Raw genomic sequence first — 18,103 nt, forward strand, 5'->3', positions numbered from 1 at the left:
AAAGTTGCCAAAGTTGGAGATCCCTGATCTAGATAGTTGTCAGGGCCATGTTGTTGTTCTCTTTCTTAAAAAGACTAACCCAGTTTCCTTCTTTGAAGAACCTCAGTATTTTTCCAGGACAGGAAATGTGTACATCCCACATAACCCAGTTTTCCACACAGTAAAGACCATGCATCTGCCTTAAAACAGATTCAGATCCAGTCAGTTTACTCTCCACGTGTTACCTTAACAAGGGAGGTGATGTTGTTGTACCTGGTGGGTTCCCATATTGGTTATTCTTGGTCTCAACACAAAAGCTTCCGGGACCACTTTTGTTCAGCATTGCATGGCAGCCGGCCGGTAATTGGCCCCAAATTAAAACAAAATGAAAAAGTTTCAAAAGGAACAAGAGTCTGTATACAAAGACGTTTGTTGAACTGCACAAACACGAACCAAAACAATGTCCTTCAACTTGCCAAAATCCAGGCGTGAGGCTAAGTTGTTAAGATAAAGTACTACACAGTTGCTTCTCAGCCAAAGTCTACTTACAAGAAATTAACCCTATCAATGTCCAGTACCATATCAAGGTTTGTCAGGCAAAAACACTCTTCACAGGCTCTTCTCCTCCGGAGGCACGAACATTGGCTTCTTGCAAAGAGCATCTTCCAACTCCTCTTATATACTCTCTGGGAGTGCAGACGATGCACAGCTGTGCTAACTTCCTCTTTCTGAGCTTCCTTAGCTGCTCCTGCCTCCCCTGTATCCTTCTCACCCTTACATTCAGTGTCAAGTCCCTTACTTCCTCTTCCTCCTCCTCAGACCCTAGCAAATCCCCAGTTGGGGGTTCTATAGCCTCTGTAGGCGCCTCACACCCAGACTCTCCCTCCTTCTCTGGCTCGCTGTCTGACTCCTCCGACAGCCACATAGGCCGGCCATGCCCACAGGGCCCCAGTTCATCAGGCTCAAAGTCCATTGCTAGAGGGCCTGGCTGTGAGCCAACCGCAACACCTATAGGCAAGCAAACAAAACTGACGGTAGAAGAAAAGCAGCACCCACCCAGCCTGCCACAATTTTGCACGTCTCTCCGTTGCCTTGTTTTGAAAACCACCAATTTACCCCTCTTGCTTTTGAGTGTTGTAGCTGGGCAGTTGGACAATCTATTTTAGGTCAAAAGCGTAACACCGCCACATGTGCCTAGAAGTTGTTGAGAAGAATGGTCGACAGTGGAGGCTCCACTATCAGGTTTTGTTTTGTCTTTGGAATCTTCAGTTTTGTAATTGGGAAAAAAACTCCTTAGGGGCCATGTGATCTTCAAAACCAAATCTTGTCTCCACTCCTTGTTTGTGCTGCAGGAAAGAAAAGCTCAATGATGAGCTTAGATGACGATTGCAAACCACCCAGAATGAAGAATCCTGCCATTTATATCTTTCATTCTTCATTAGGGTCCCCACCCCCTTCTTCGATTAGTCAAAGCCAAATCTTTAACTCATCCTCAATAGTTGAAGCTCCTTCACGATAGACCAGCAAACCTTGACTTTTGGTTCGTGGAAACATCTCTTGATCTGATCTTTCCAAGTGGATTTATTTATTTATTATTTATTAATTGGATTTCTTATGCTGCCCCTCTCTGAAGACTCAGGGCAGCTTACAACATATAAAAAACAGTAAATCACAATAAAATCAATCCAATTAATTAAAATTACGAAACAATTAAAATCCCTGATTAAATTAAAAATCAATCACACCCATTCATACAACACTCATACAATCATTCGTTGCCAAGGGGGCTAAGATCTAATCGTCCCAAGCCTGCCGACATAACCCCACCTCCGGACCTTTGTGTTTTTGCGATGCTGCGTTTTCACTGATGTTCCCTTCACTGGGAAACCCCACCTCCAGACTTCCGTTGCCAGCGAAGCGCTTGTTTTTGTAATGCTGGGATTCTCCTGCTGGGATTCCCCTGCAGCATCGAAAAAACACAGAAGTCCAGAGGTGGGGTTTCCCATGGAGGGGAGCTTCCAGGGAATCCCAGCAGCGCAAAAATGGGCTTCGGCTGGCAAAAGGAGTGAATTTTGGGCTTGCATACATTAATCACTTTTCCATTGATTCCTATGGGGAACATTGTTTCGTCTTACAAACTTTTCACCTTAAGAATTTTGTCCCGGAACCAATTAAGTTTGTAAGACAAGGTATTACTGTATCTTTTCATCAGGTGGCCTAGAAATGGAGCTGCCGCCTCAAAATCAGGAGACTGAGTTTGATACTAGGTAGAAGCAGATATTTCTCTCTTTGGCCACTCTGAGAATATATCAGCTGAACAAAACTGCATTGGTAACAGGAAGGGCAATGGGCCAGTAAACACTGTGCTACCTCCACCCAGTTGCCCAGATTCCACTCCACAAGCAATTATGGGGTTGTTAAGAAGAAGAAGTTTTAATAATTGACCATCTCTTGTAACCCTCCACATTTAAAGATCATTTTGCTGGCGTTTGTGGCACAAATATAAAACCGGGCCGAATCCTATTCCTAAATCTTGCCAAGGCGCACCAAAAATTAAATTGCTGCTCTGCCTTAAAGTTTCAGACCTTCCAATTTATTCATGCATTTTCCAGGTCTTGGAATCAGATTACAGATGTCTTAAAACAAGACGGGTTCAATATTTCCAGCCCAGAGGCAGCGATGCTAGGATTAAGAAAGGAATTGAAAAAAGTACTTTATAGATGCTCAGCTAAGGTTTTTCTCTGTTTGATGCTCAGAATGGTACCTGCTAGCCACATTGTTTAAGTTAAACTTTTTTTAAAACCAGTAAATTGCAGAAACAAACCTTGAAGCCCTAAAGTTTGTGGATTTCTTTCTTCCAAGTGCTGGGTGGGCTGAGCTTGCTTAACATAGTTGCCTTGGTCCAGTTAATGCACAATGCGGCCTTTGGATTAAGTTTCTATTCCGTAAAGTCTCCCCAAGAATAGAGCAAATGTAAATACATCAAGCAAAATTTTTGCAAGGGAAAAAGATGGTGCCGTTCCAGATGTGACCAGCAAGGGGCAGGGCCCTACAGCTTTTTTATTTCCAAAATAACTCACTCTGTTGAAAACTCTACATTTCATTGTTTAATATAGGGGGACTGGAGAACCACACACTCCAATTAGCCCCAATCGATTTACCGAATGCTCCCACAAAAGCAACTTCTAAAATCTTTGCTGAAAAAAAGCTTGCAAAAGGAGGCTGATACAAAGTCTCTTTAGAAAATTGCAATACTGTATTTCTCTCGCCTCTGCATAGCTTTTGGAACGAAGCTGAGGGTCCGAAAAGCCCCCAGGGAGTTCTGTTTCTCCAGGCGCACCAATCCCTCAACATACGATTGTGCTATGGACTTTTCTGAAAAGGCAGACTGTCTGTCTGTCATCTACCTACCTACTTACCTACCTATCTATCTATCTATCTATCTATCTATCTATCTATCTATATCTATTTGACTTTCTGAGGGCTCGGGGCAGCTTACAACATATAACAGAACAATATATAACATCTTAAATCCAATTAATTAAAATTAAAATCTAAAAAATCCAAAAACCATAAAAAGACATTCATTCCCATTCAGTCAACTTTCATCGGCCAGCGGGCTAGAGTCTAGTGGCCCCAAACCTGGTGGCATAAATGAGTCTTCAGACTCTTATGGAAGGCAAGGAGGGTGGGGATAGTGCAAATCTCTGAGGGAGCTGATGCCAGAGGGCCGGGGCTGCCACAGAGAAGGCTCTTCCCCTACGTCCCACCTAGTGACATTGTCTAATTGAGAGGACCTGGAGAAGGCCGACTGTGAGACCTCCCCGGATGCTGGGATTCATGCGGCATAAGGTAGTCCCATAGATAATCTGGTCCGATTCCATGTAGGGCTTTATAGGTCATAACCAACACTTTGAATTGTGTCCAGAAACCAATTGGCAGCCAGTGCAGATTACGGAGTGTTGGAGAGTGTTCTGTCTGGGTGCCCCCAGACTTCAACACCAACTGAAAAAAGCAGCCAGACACGCTGGTAAAAGCAAAGGCACTTTATAGTTGGAAAAACAAACACAGAGAAAAACCTGTTCTTCCCAACAGACAGGCTATGAGGCTTCACAGCAGAGTCATGACGGCCAGACAATAGAGCAGACTTCTTGCTGGCACACACACCACTGTAGAGAATAAGACCCACGTCTTTCCCCCCAAGATTCTCCACTGCATCTGGAAGGAGAGTCCAACATGGGTAATTCACCAATCTTATTGGTAGAGACTGAGTTAATTTAAATATTTAAATATGAGGTAGTCACCGCCCTTTAGCAGCCCCCAATACCTCAGTTTTAAAAACTCAGTCTTAGTGTAGAGACTGTTGAGTTTGCTTCTCTGATGAAGTATTAATAGTAATAATAATAATAATAATAATAATAATAATAATATGATAATATTAATAATTAATTATTAAATTTTCTGTTTTTCTCCCCTTTCTAATTGCAGGTGCAGTGAATCTTGAAAGGGAAATTAAGGGGTCTCTGCCTTCCGCGGGCAGAATCACCCCCACCGTTAATCTCCTCGAGCTTCCCTTCCCTCCGTGGGTACCATGCCTAACGAGGAGCACCTCAGCCTAGGGTCCCCGACCTCAGTGGTCATACCCGGCTGTCAGCAGAAGGTGAGGGGGTCCACCCCCCTCACTGGATAGCTTGGAAGGCCGATTTCAAGAAGAAAATTGACAGCGGATTCTTTTGGCGCCGGGCCAGCGCCTCTCAGCTGTTCGGCGGCTATTCATTAAAGCCTCCGCGGCTGCCGCCTCCGCCGGAAAAGCCGTTTGCCGAGCCGAAAAGCCGCTTGGATCGGCTGGCTCGAAGAGACGAGTTGTGGGGGGGGCATTGCCTTCAAGGAAGCTGCCCAGTTTAGCGGAGGCGGCAAAAAAAGGCGGGAGCGCCATTTTGGGCAACGGATGCCCGCGCCCGCCCTGTTTAAGGCGGGTATAAGGTTGCTCTCCGCCCAATCACTGGGCGCGACCAACCTGTCAGACACAGGCGTAGGCTCTGAGGTGCCAGAACGCCATTTTAAAGTCATTTGTTCAGTTACAGCTTTATCTGTCAGCGTGTCTTTGGCTTCTGTCAAATAAAGAACAACTGTTAACCGTGAGTAATGGAGGAAAAGACGTTAGAGAAAGCATCTTCCCCCATTGTATTGCCTCAGGATAAAGGCAAGGGGAAGTCTAAAGAAAAATCTAAGGCTCCAGCCTCTTCTTCAATCAAGGAGGCAGAGAGGCGCATTAAAGCGTTGGAGCAGAAACTGGAGGCAGCCCTCTTAGCTCCAAGAACCGTCTCTCCCTTATTGCAGGCCAGGGATCCACCAGCCTTATCTGTTTTGAGACCCTCAGAGACATTATCAGAGAGAGATTGGTCTCCAGAGAGGCAGCACCCATTTATGCCTCAGGCTGTTCCTCCATCTGGCCTTCAGCTACCAAGGCCAGGGTCTGCCAGCCACTCATTGAAGAGTGCCCCTTCTGCCACCTTTACGCCCACTGCGGCTGGGCTGCGTGTGCAACCAGATACCTGGCAGCAGATGTCCCCTGCCTTACAGGGACTCATTTCTGATGTTTACTCACAAGGGATGGCAGCTGGGGTGCAACAGAATATCCAACACCCCCCAACCAGCACAGCCCAGGAACCTATGGGCTGCACCGCCCCCCTCGGGTATGGGGTCCTGGATGGAGGAGCCGTCACCCCTAGAGGATGCCGAAAGAGAATACGACTTTTCGGATGATGAGACAACTCCTGATCCTCCGGTGACAGCTGGACTCTTTAAGGCTCCCCTTTTCAAGATTCTGCTGCATAAAGCTAAGCAGGTGGCAGATTTACCGGGTCCAACCAAGGCTACTGAGGCCTCAGATGACCCTAAGCCTTCGGCAGTATTATTCAAGGAGCCCCAACCCGAGACTGATCATGTGCCATCCTCGGACATATTCAGGCAAAGCATCAAGCGCCCATGGCAGCAGCCTGCAGCAGCTCAAGGTCCTTCGGTCATCGAAAGGAAGTTTTATACTTTAGATGATGACATGGAAAAGCTGCTGGAATTTCCGCCCATAGACCAGCCGGTAATGACTTTGATATCTAAGGCCTTGGTACCATCTGAGATGGGCGATAGCTTGAAACCAGAGGATAGAAAGGCGGAAATTTTACTAAGAAAATCCCATCAAATGGCAAGCTGGGCGTTTAGGGCGGCGACCGCAGCTTCATTTTTCAATAGGGCCTCCATAATGTGGTTGCAGGAGGTACAAGCCCGCCTAGGTCCAGAAGAAGGTCGCTTACGGCAGGACCTCAGTAAATTATTGGCAGCTGCGCAGTTTTCAGCGGATGCAACTCTCCATGCCGCAAAGTTTTCGGCCAGAGGGATGGCGGCGTCACTTGCATCCAGACGCCTCCTTTGGCTGAGGAGCTGGCCAGCGGACCTGAAGTCCAAGTGGAACCTGGCATCATCTCCATACCAAGGGGAGAAGCTCTTTGGAGAGGCTTTGGACCCTGTCCTCATTGAGGATAAGGACAAACGTAAGACCCTCCCCAGAGCATACCGGCGCCAGGAGCGTAGACCCAATCCTTACGCTTGCCGTCAGCCATTTCGTTGGGATTCCTCTTCCTCGGCTAGTCAGAATAATAGGTCATACACCCAAAATCAGTATGGCCAACCCACCTTTAGAGGGGACCGAGCGGCCTTTCAGGATAGGCCCAGAGGATACCAGCAGTCAAGGCGTCCTTTTAGAGGGAACCAACGTGGCTTCAGGCGCACAAAATGACTTGGCTCCCTTACAGCCCATAGGAGGCAAACTTCAACGCTTCAGTGCCTCCTGGAGGATTACCTCCACCGACAAATGGGCAAGGGCCACAATATCAAGAGGACTGCGCCTGGAGTTCTTGCAGCCCCCGCCAAACCGGTTTGTCACCTGTCCGTTAACGCGAGACCCACTCAAACGACGTCATCTTCAACTGGAGATAACACACCTTCTCAACATACAAGCAATAGAGAAGGTGCCCGAACATGCCAAGGGCACGGGATTTTATTCCGTTGTGTTCCTAGTGCCGAAGTCTTCGGGGGGGTTCAGGATGATATTAAACCTAAAGCTCCTGAATACCTTCATTCGGTATCGCAGATTTCGCATGCACTCCCTACAGTCGATTTTGGCCTCTGTTCGGCACAACGATTTTCTCACCTCTATCGACCTCAAAGAGGCTTACCTGCATGTTCCGGTTTGGCCAGCTCATCGTCGTTACCTCAGGTTTTGTCTCAAAGGGGTCCACTACCAGTACCGTGCCATGCCGTTCGGCCTATCTTCGGCTCCCCGTACATTTACGAAGCTGATGGACATTCTGACAGCACATCTAAGGGCCCAGTCCATAAGAGTTATGGCATACTTGGACAACATAATCGTTATGTCCAAGTCTATGGTCCAAGCGCAACACCATCTGGCGCTCGCACGGGAAACTCTGGAGAGGCACGGGTACACGGTCAACGTGGAGAAGAGCCATCTTCATCCCACCACATCAATCCAACACCTCGGCTCCATCATAGACACCGCAGAGGACACGGTCTCGCTAACACCAGAGAGGGTCCTCAATATCCGGAGATTGGTAACCAGCCTTCGTCGACAAAGGCAAATACCGTTGGCAACATTGTCCAAGGTACTAGGGACTATGGTCTCATCCATAGGGATTGTGCCATGGGCTCGCCATCACATGAGGGGCCTCCAATGGTTTCTCCTTCCGGCCCAGAGGGACAAGGTGAGTCACTCCCACCGAAAGGTGCGACTCCCAGCTTCAGTCAAGCAGTCGCTGGCATGGTGGTTGTCCCCAGCATTGCTCCAGGGTTCTCCTCTTCACAGCCACGAGCGTGTGATTATCACAACAGACGCGAGCTTGTCGGGCTGGGGCGCCCATATGGGGCCTCATATAGCTCAGGGCCTGTGGTCTCAGGAGGACTTAACCCAGGTCAATATCAACGTTCTCGAACTCAGAGCGGTTTTCTTAGCCCTTCAGGCCTTCGCTCCCTGGGTTCAGGACAGGCATGTCCTGGTTCTGACGGACAACGTGGCCACAAAAGCCCACCTGAACCATCAAGGAGGTACGAGATCTCATCGCCTCATGGCTCAAGCCACGGACCTCTTCAATTGGGCCGAATCTCATCTGGCCTCTCTGACGGCGGAGCATATTGCCGGGACCAGCAATGTGCAGGCGGACTGGCTGAGCAGGTCCACTCTGGATCCTTTGGAGTGGCAACTGGACCCGACACTCTTCAAGCAGATAGTGCTACGATTTGGTCTTCCATTGGTGGACCTCTTCGCAACCCCAGCAAACACCCAATTACAGAGGTTTTTCTCCCGGTTTCCGACGCCAGGGGCAGAAAGGGTCAACGCCCTATGGTCACCATGGCCCCAGGGGTTACTGTATGCCTTCCCCCCCACGTGTCTCATTCAAAGGATATTAGACAAGACAATTCGGGAGGGGGTGGAAATGATCATGGTGGCTCCCTATTGGCCGAGACGGCCTTGGTTTGCAGACCTAGTAGCCCTGTCGGTGTCTCCCCCGTGGAGGATTCCAGATTCCGAGGTAGTGTTAGTTCAGGGGTCAGTTTGCCATCCGGACCCTCAGTGGTTCAAACTGACCGCCTGGCACTTGAAAGGGCGGGTCTGAGACAGCAAGCCTTGCCAGACGAGGTTATTTCCACCATTCAGGCAGCACGTCGCCCATCAACGGTAAGACTCTACCAGGCCACTTGGGCGGCCTTCTGTAAGTTTTGTTCGGATCACCACCTTAATCTGGGGGAGGCTTCGGTTGTGTCAATCTTACGATTCCTACAGTCAGGGGTAGAGAAAGGGTTAGCCCTGAATACCTTGAAAAGGCATTTAGCTGCTCTGGCAACCATCATCCGGGTACCCCACGCTCGCTCCCTGGCACAAGATCCTTGGATTAGGGATTTTATTAAGGGCGCGATTAACACCCATGCGCCTCCAGTACACAGATTCCCGACGTGGGACCTTTCCCTGGTACTCAAGGCATTGACAGCCCCTCCTTTCGAGCCGATGAGGACGATTCCAGTACGATTGCTCTCCTTAAAGACTGCCTTTTTAGTGGCAATTACGTCGGCACGCAGAGTGTCGGAGCTGTCGGCCCTGTCTACGCGTGCAGATTTGTGTATATTCCACCCGGATCGGGTGGTTTTGAGGTTAGACCCTACATTTATCCCCAAGGTTAACTCTGGGTTTCATAGGGCTCAAGAGTTAGTGTTGCCAGACTTTTGCACACATGGACAGCACCCTCTCGAGCTGAGATGGCACAAGGTAGATGTTCGGAGGGCCTTGAAAATCTACATCAGACGGACTGGACATTTCAGGAAATCTGAGCGGCTGTTTGTGTCCTTTGGTCAGCGATCAATGGGTCTGGCGGTGTCAGCTAAATCCATCAGTCGCTGGCTGAAAGACTGTATTGAGGAAGCTTACAAAGCCCGGTCTCAAGTACCACCAACCGGGGTAACAGCGCATTCCACTAGAAGTGCAGCCACTTCGGTGGCTTGGAGAACTCAGGCGTCCATAGAGGACATTTGCAGGGCGGCTACGTGGGCGTCTCCTACCACCTTTATACGCCATTACAAACTGGACTCAGTAGCTTCGGCGGAAGCTTCGTTTGGGAGACGGGTTTTGCAGCAAGTGTGTTCAACTCCTGCGACCGTAGCTCAGCCTTTTCCCTCCCATGGGCAGTAATCATTGGCATATCCCATGTTGGACTCTCCTTCCAGATGCAGTGGAGAAGAACCATTGTACATACCTGAACGGTCTTCTCGATGCACTGGAAGGAGAGTCCAAACCCACCCGGCATGGTTGTTTCGCCAGGTCGCCGGAGTCTGGGAGCCTAGTTAAACAGTTATGAGGTTATATGGTTATTGTTCAATAAACAGGTTTTCCTTAAACTGGCTTCGTTTTTAAAACTGAGGTATTGGGGGCTGCTAAGGGGCGGTGACTACCTCATATTTAAATATTTAAATTAACTCAGTCTCTACCAATAAGATTGGTGAATTACCCATGTTGGACTCTCCTTCCAGTGCATCGAGAAGACCGTTCAGGTATGTACAACGGTTCTTTCAGCCTTCAGGGCCACAAGCCAGAGTCAGAAACGCCAAAGATCACAGCCAGGTCCCAGGACTCCCAAAGATAATACTCCACAATACAGGAAGGGTGGGTCTGCCTTTTCAGCCTTTCTGGGGAGAACCACACCCAAACCCAGCTGTTGCCTATTTAGGGCTGGAAATACCTGGCTAATTGTCCCCTTCGTTGTGTTGTGCTGCTCTTCTCTGCCTGAGATCGATGATGGCTTGTGCATTTTCATCCAAGGACTCCAGGCTGCTTGCTGGGGAGAGCTCCACCCCGGGGGACTCAGGCTGTTCTCCCTTTCCCTCGGCCTGATATTCCTCCTCCCCGTCTGCCTGGGCCTCCTCCTCCTCCTCCTGTTCCTCCTCCTCCCCCTCTGAGCATGGAGCCTCAGACGGAATCACAACAGAGAGATATGCGCATGTCTGGGCAAGCCCCATGTAGAAAGCATTGCAGTAGTTGAAGCTCGAGGTGATAAGGGCACGAGTGACTGTGAGTAGAAACTCCCTGTCCAAATAGGGCCGCAACTGGTGCACCAAGTGAACCTGGGCAAACACCTTCCTCACCACAGCCGAAAGATGATGGTCCAAACTCGGCTGTGGATCGAGGAGGATGCCCAACTTGTGGACCCACTCTGAAGGGGTTAGAAGTCCCACACACACACACACAGGGTGATGGATGGACAGATGGAAGTGTCCTCGGGAGGCAGAACCCACAGCCACTCTGTCTTGTCGGGGTTGAGTTTGAGCCTGTTAACACCCATCCAGACCCTAAACAGCCTAAACACATTTGCAACCAACACTGCAGAGATCAAATATAAAATCTTAATTTTTTTCCCAAGGGGTGAATGAAGATGTCAATAGCCAGTGAAAGAACCAGGGCAGTGACCTAATAAATTTATTGTAACCACAGTTCATAACATTGGAAGCCGTAAAATAACAATAACAACAGTTCCATTTAGCAATTGTTTGAAGTTAGAATGGCACTGAGAATAGTGACGTGACCATTTTTCACACTTAGTGACCATTGCCGCTTCCCACAACTGGAAACTGACTCACGTGATCCCCTTGTGCGACCTGACAAAAGTCCCAAGCCGAAGGTAGAATCAACCTTGTTATACTAATTTTAATAACGGACGTGATTCACCTAAGGACGTCAAGTGGGGACACTTTAACAAAAAGTCGGTCGAGATGCCAGGTTCGCTTAACTGTGTTACTAAGTTAACACCTGGGAGTGATCCACTTTAACGACGGTGGCAAGGAGCCAGGGTGGCGCAGCAGGTAGAGTGCTGTACTGCAGACCACTGAAGCTGACTAGATCTGAAGGTCAGCGGTTCAAATCTCATCACCGGCTCAAGGTTGACTCAGCCTTCCATCCTTCCGAGGTGGGTAAAATGAGGACCCGGATTGTGGGGGCAATATGTTGGCTCTGTTAAGAAGTGTTATTGCTAACAAGTTGTAAGCCGCCCTGAGTCTAAGGAGAAGGGCGGCATAAAAATTGAATAAACAAACAAACAAACAAATAAATAAATAAATAAATAAAAAAAAAAATAAAAAAAGGAGCAAAAATAACTTGGATGTTTTGCTTGAAATGGTCCTCAATTTATGACCTTGGGTGCGGTCGTAAGTTGAGGGCTACCTATACTTCGTCACTAAGAGTATCATCTTGAGCTGGTTTTAACATTGTGAATACTCATGTGAGGGTTCGGCAGCAACATGACACTGGTGCACACTGATTTTCTCCAAGATACGTTTTCTGATTTCTGAGATCTTCTGTTGGTCTTCCATCCAGGCGCAAACCAGACCCGAAATGGAGTTTTGTTTTTTTACCTATCACATACCTCTCCATTTCCTTACCCCATTGCACTGTGATGATGACCAAAAAAACCAAACCCCAGCAACCTACCATATTTTTGGTGTATAAGATGCACCTTTTTCCTCCCTAAAAGAGGCAGGAAAATCGGGTGCGTCTTATACTCTGAATGTAAGCAGATTATTTTCCCTATTTTTCTCTCCTAAAACCAAGGTGCATCTTATATTCCAGTCCATCTTATAGTCCAAAAAATACGCTATTTTATCATCTTTTTCCTCAGCCAAAGCATTAGCATTTATAGCATTTAGACTTATATACAGCTTCATCATACTTTTACAGCCCTCTCTAAACAGTTTACAGAATCGGCCTCTTGCTCCCAACAATCTGGGTCCTCAATTTTACCCACCTCAGAAGGATGGAAGGCTGAGTCAACCTTGACACTAAGGACACTATGATCCTGTTTTGGAAATTTCCTAAAGTCCAAAATATTTTTATTATTATATTGACGACAAGGCTGGGCTGGATCCGCTGTTGCAAAACAGGTCCACCAAGGCAGGATGCTTGCAAAGGGGCCATTGGATTGCAGGCATTGCGGGAACGAGAGAACAACCCAGGCCACTGAAAGAGCTATTTTGCACCTCAGTGTGTGATTCCAGAGTAAACTCCCAAGCTGGTTTGAGCTGGTGACTTTAAACAAGGTGGGGCTCACTTGCTTACTTAGTCTACCTTTCCTGAGTTGGCACGGCTTTATTTGGCGTCCTGGGAGTTTTGGGATTCACAGGCTCTCTTTGTTTTTCTCTGAATGCCTGCTTGAAATTGGTTTCCCTGGGGGAAAGAAAATCGCACCTTGTGTGTCTCAAAAATTTGGAAGCAGAGGATGGGGAAGATTTTTTTTCCAGGGATCGAGTTTGGAGGGCCCCAAATAGATCCCCATCTTGGCGTGATGGATTTATGTGGAAGGTCACAGGTGGTTCTTGAGATGTCTGGAAGGGAACATGGATGAGATGCCTGTATACCAAACTGTTGTGGTTAGCTCTGCCCCAGCTCCTGCCCCAAGGACTGTGGATGTGGGGGAGACATCCACATGCTGCAGGTCTGTTTTGCCCCCGGTGGAATCTGATGATGAAGGCTCCTCTGACCAAGAAGACATGAGTGACAGGGAGGAGGAGAGTGTGGCAGACAGTTCAGAAGGAGATCAATTATCTAGCTCCTCCTTGGATTCAGAACAAGAGTTAATGATACAGCCACGCATGCGGAGAGCGATGCATAGGCAGCAACAACTGAGAGATTATTATCAAAGAAAATGAGGCCACCTGTGGTTGGGTGGCGCTGTGGTAATTAGTGAGGCTGCTATAAATAGCAGCCTGTGGGTTTGGCCATTGTGGAGGATTATCTGATGGTTGTGTTTCGTGACTGCTTTACTGACTTTGACCTTTTGTGTGCTGATTTTTCCCCGCTTTGAAACTAAACCAGAGCAAAGTGTGTTTCACTTTGTGAAAGAAGAAGGACTGTGAATTGCCTCACAGATGCAAGCTAAGTATCACAGAACTGATAAGAGACTTGTACAAATTACCAGTTTGTTTGGAGACGAGTGCTCTTTGCTATATCAAAAGAGGGCTTAGGTTATGTGATTTTTCATTATAAAGAACATTGTTTTGAATTTTCAAACGTGTGTGTGTGTCTCAAATTTGTACCTGTGAATTTTCAGGAGAAGTCTACCAGAGAGCCCAACAGAACACCAAACCTGCTGTGAAAAGAGTTATGCAATTGTAAAGGATAAAAAGTTTGAAACTTTTTGGAGGCGGCATCTGATGTTCTGGGTGGTGAAGAGATCATGCCAGACTAATCTTATTGCATTCTTTGACAAGTCTACGGAGAGGGGCGGCATACAAATTTAATAAATAAACAAACAAACAAACAAATAAATAAATAAATAAAATTAGTGGACCAGAGGAATGCTGTAGAAGTGGTTCACTAAGACTTCAGCAAGGCATTTGACAAAGTAGACAATAACCTACTACTAAATAAAGTAGAAAAATGTGGGATGGACAGCAACACCACCAGATGGATTCAAAACTGGCTAACCAACCACACTTAACGTGTAGTGCTCAATGAAACTGCATCTACCGTGTTTCCGCGATAGTAAGACACCCCTGATTGTAAGACATATCGGGGGTTTCAGGGGGGTCGGCTAATATAAGCCATACCCCGAAAGTAAGACATATGTCTTACTTTCGGGGAAACACGGGGGGTATTGCCGCCGGATCCTCTCTACGTTATGCTTGCTTTTGCCGCCGCCGGCAGTCTACAAGCGTCCGCTGGCCGCTGCTGCAGTCACTTTCTGCCTCCGCTGGAGTCGGCTGTGGTTTCATCCTCTGCTTGGAGAGGTAGCATCCTCTGCTTGGAGAGGACTTTGGAAGTGACGCCGGCTGCTGTACCAGTTTCTTTCCTTCTCCCCCACCCCCATTTTTGTAAGGAAGCGCTGAAAGACACCACGGAACTTACCACTGAGTAAATTTATTATTTTAAAGCAGCCGGCGTCACTTCCAAAGTCCTCTCCATGGCAACACCTGTCTTGTTTGCCTTCGGCTCCGATGCTTAGGCTTTTGCTGCTTCTGGAGGGGTGGGCGCCGATCCCCCCCCCTCCAGGAGCAGCAAAAGCCTAAGCGGCGGGGCGCACCATTTGCCTTTCGGCATCGGCGCCTTCCCCTCCACGAGCAGCAAAAGCCTCAATGACGGAGCCGAAAGGCAAACAGCGTGCCCAGTCGCTTAGGCTTTTGCTGCTTCTGGAGGGGTGGGCGCCGATGCCGAAAGCCTCAGCGCCGTTTGGCTGCGGGGGGGGGCGGGGAGGAGAAAATCCTCCCCCCCGCTCCAGGAGCAGCAAAAGCCTAAGCGGCGGGGTGCCCTGTTTGCCTTTCGGCTCCGACGCTTAGGCTTTTGCTGCTCGTGGAGAGGGGGGTGCAGGGCAGGCACAGTCAGCCCCAGGAGACAAAGAGAGAATGAGAGAAAGGAAAGAGACAGAAAGGGAGGGAGAGAAAGAAAGAGTGAGAGAAAAAAAGGATAGAGAGAAAGAGGGAATGAGAGAAAGGAAAGAGAGAGAAAGGGAGGGAGAGAAGGAAAAAGTGAGAGATAGAAAGGATAGAGAGAAAGAGGGAATGAGAGAAAGGAAAGAGAGAAAGGGAGGGAGAGAAGGAAAAAGTGAGAGATAGAAAGGATAGAGAGAAAGAGGGAATGAGAGAAAGGAAAGAGAGAAAGGGAGGGAGAGAAGGAAAGAGTGAGAGATAGAAAGGATAGAGAGAAAGAGGGAATGAGAGAAAGGAAAGAGAGAGAAAGGGAGGGAGAGAAAGAAAGAGTGAGAGATAGAAAGGATAGAGAGAAAGAGGGAATGAGAGAAAGGAAAGAGAGAAAGGGAGGGAGAGAAGAAAAGAGTGAGAGATAGAAAGGATAGAAAGAGGGAATGAGAGAAAGGAAAGAGAAAGGGAGGGAGGGAGAGAAGGAAAGAGTGAGAGATAGAAAGGATAGAGAGAAAGAGGGAATGAGAGAAAGGAAAGAGAGAGAAAGGGAGGGAGAGAAGGAAAGAGTGAGAGATAGAAAGGATAGAGAGAAAGAGGGAATGAGAGAAAGGAAAGAGAGAGAAAGGGAGGGAGAGAAGGAAAGAGTGAGAGATAGAAAGGATAGAGAGAAAGAGGGAATGAGAGAAAGGAAAGAGAGAGAAAGGGAGGGAGAGAAGGAAAGAGTGAGAGATAGAAAGGATAGAGAGAAAGAGGGAATGAGAGAAAGGAAAGAGACAGTGGTGAATACAATACTGTTCAGGTTGTTAATAAATGTTAATTTTATGGTTAAAACAAAAAATTCGACAATTTTTTTCCAATATAAGACATACCCCGAAAGTAAGACGTAGGGGGGCTTTTGGGGGTAAAAAGAAAGTAAGACGCTGTCTTACTATCGGGGAAACACGGTACATGGAGGGATGTATGCTGTGGAGTGCCCCAAGGCTTTTGCTCAACAGTAGTGACTGTGAGAGGTATCTGTGAGAGTCCTAGTGGACAACCATTTAAATAGGAGCTAGCCGTGTACAGCAGCTGCCAAAAAAGCCAACACAGTTCTAGGCTGCATTAACAGAGGGATAGAATCAAGATCACGTGAAGTGTTAATACCACTTTATGAGGCCTGGGTAAGGCCATACTTGGAATCCTGTATTTAGTTTTGTTTACCACAATGCAGAAAGAATGTTGAGACTCTTGAAAGAGTGCAGAGAAGAGCAACAAAGAGGATTAAGGGGACTGGAGGCTAAAACATATGAAGAACGGTTGCAGGAACTGGGTATGTCTAGTTTAATGAAAAGAAGGACCAGGAGAGACATGATAGCAGTCTTCCAATATCTCAGGGGTTGCCACAAAGAAGAGGGAGTCAAGCTATTCTCCAAAGAATCTGAGGATAGGACAAGAAACAATGGGTGGAAACTAAGGAAGGAGAGAAGTAACTTAGAACTAAGGAGAAACTTCCTGACAAAACAATGAATCTGTGGAACAGTTTGCCTCCAGAAGTTGTGAATGCTCCAACACTGGACGTTTTTAAGAAGTTGGACAACCATTTGTCTGAAGTGGTGTAGTGTTTCCTGTCTAAGCAGAGGGTTGGATTAGAAAACCTCCAAGCTCCCTTCCAACTCTGATATTATATTACGTTATGTTATGTTTTATGTTACGTTACGTTACGTTACGTTACATTGCATTGCATTGCATTACATTACATTACATTACTTTACATTACATTACATTACATTACATTACATTATATTATATTATATTATATTATATTATCGATACCATACCATTCCATATCATACCATACTATGTTAACATTGTGATCAGTGGTCCAGAAAATTCACCCTGTGTTTCTGACAAGCCAGCTTCAAAGAGGATAACCTAGCTTGTGTTGGTCTAACGAAAGCAGCCAGCTGTGGATTGTTGTCTCAGGTGAAGGCAGGTAAAGCTCAACAGCTGAGAAAACAAACACACCTGTGGAAAATAGCAGAAGGAAAGGGCCAGGGGTTACCTGTGTCTACCAAAACTGCATAGCGAGAAAGGACAGAAGCATGCTTTTTATTTCCTTGAAATAAAAAGTAGTGAGGTGACCTGATTCCAACTTTCCCAGCTACGTAGTTTTGGCCTCTGAAATAATTTTAATTTCATTTAAAAAAAAAAAAGCAAACTTTGGTTTCCACTGACAAAGATCACAATTAACGGGAAACACTTGACGAAGGTCCCTATGAGATGAGGACCTCCACAATGGCACAAGTAGGGTTTTTATCGGGTTTTCTCACCAAGGCAAACCCTAATAAATGACTTTTAATTGAGGGAACTCATAAAATTTGCAGGTGATACTAAACCGACACGAATACCAACAGCCCAGAAGATAAGCTCAGGAGCCAAAAAGCTATAGTGATGATGATGATGATGATGATGATGATGATCCACTGGAACTTGTGCCGGAACTACCATTTACCAGTGGCATTTTCTAGCTTATGGTGGGGTCATAAGCTAGAAAAAGTGGTCAAAAATGAGCAAGCAAAACTGCTGTGGGATTTCCGACTTCAGACTGACCGAATTCTGAAGCATAACTCATCAGACATCCTGATTGTGGAGATTTTTAGGAAAAAACTGGACAGTCAGTTATCTGAAATGGTTTAAGTCAGTGGTGGCGAACCTATGGCATGGGTGCCACAGGTGGCACGCAGAGCCATATCTGCTGGCATGTGAGCTGCTGCCCTAGCTCAGTTCCAACATGCAGGTGTGTGCCAGCCAGCTGATTTTTGCCTTCCACAGAGGCTCTGGGAGGGTGTTTTTGGCTTCCAGAGAGCCTCCGAGGGGGGGCATTTTTACCCTCCCCCGGCTCCCGGGAAGCCTTTGGAGCCTGGGGAGGGCAAAACACGAGCCTAATGGGCCCACCAGAAGTTGGGAAACAGGCCGTTTCTGGCTCCCAGAGGGCTTCTGTGGGGCGGGGGAAGCTGTTTTCGCCCTCCCCAGACATTGAATTATGGGTATGGGTACTCATGCATGTGCAATAACATGCACGCACGCACTTCGGGACCTGAAGGGAAAAAAAGGTTTGTCATCACTGGTATAGATACTCCTGCTTAAGCCGAGGACTGGACTAGAAGACCTCAAAGATCCCTTC

The sequence above is a fragment of the Erythrolamprus reginae genome, chromosome 10 (assembly GCF_031021105.1).
Source record: "Erythrolamprus reginae isolate rEryReg1 chromosome 10, rEryReg1.hap1, whole genome shotgun sequence".
Lineage (NCBI taxonomy): Eukaryota > Metazoa > Chordata > Lepidosauria > Squamata > Dipsadidae > Erythrolamprus > Erythrolamprus reginae.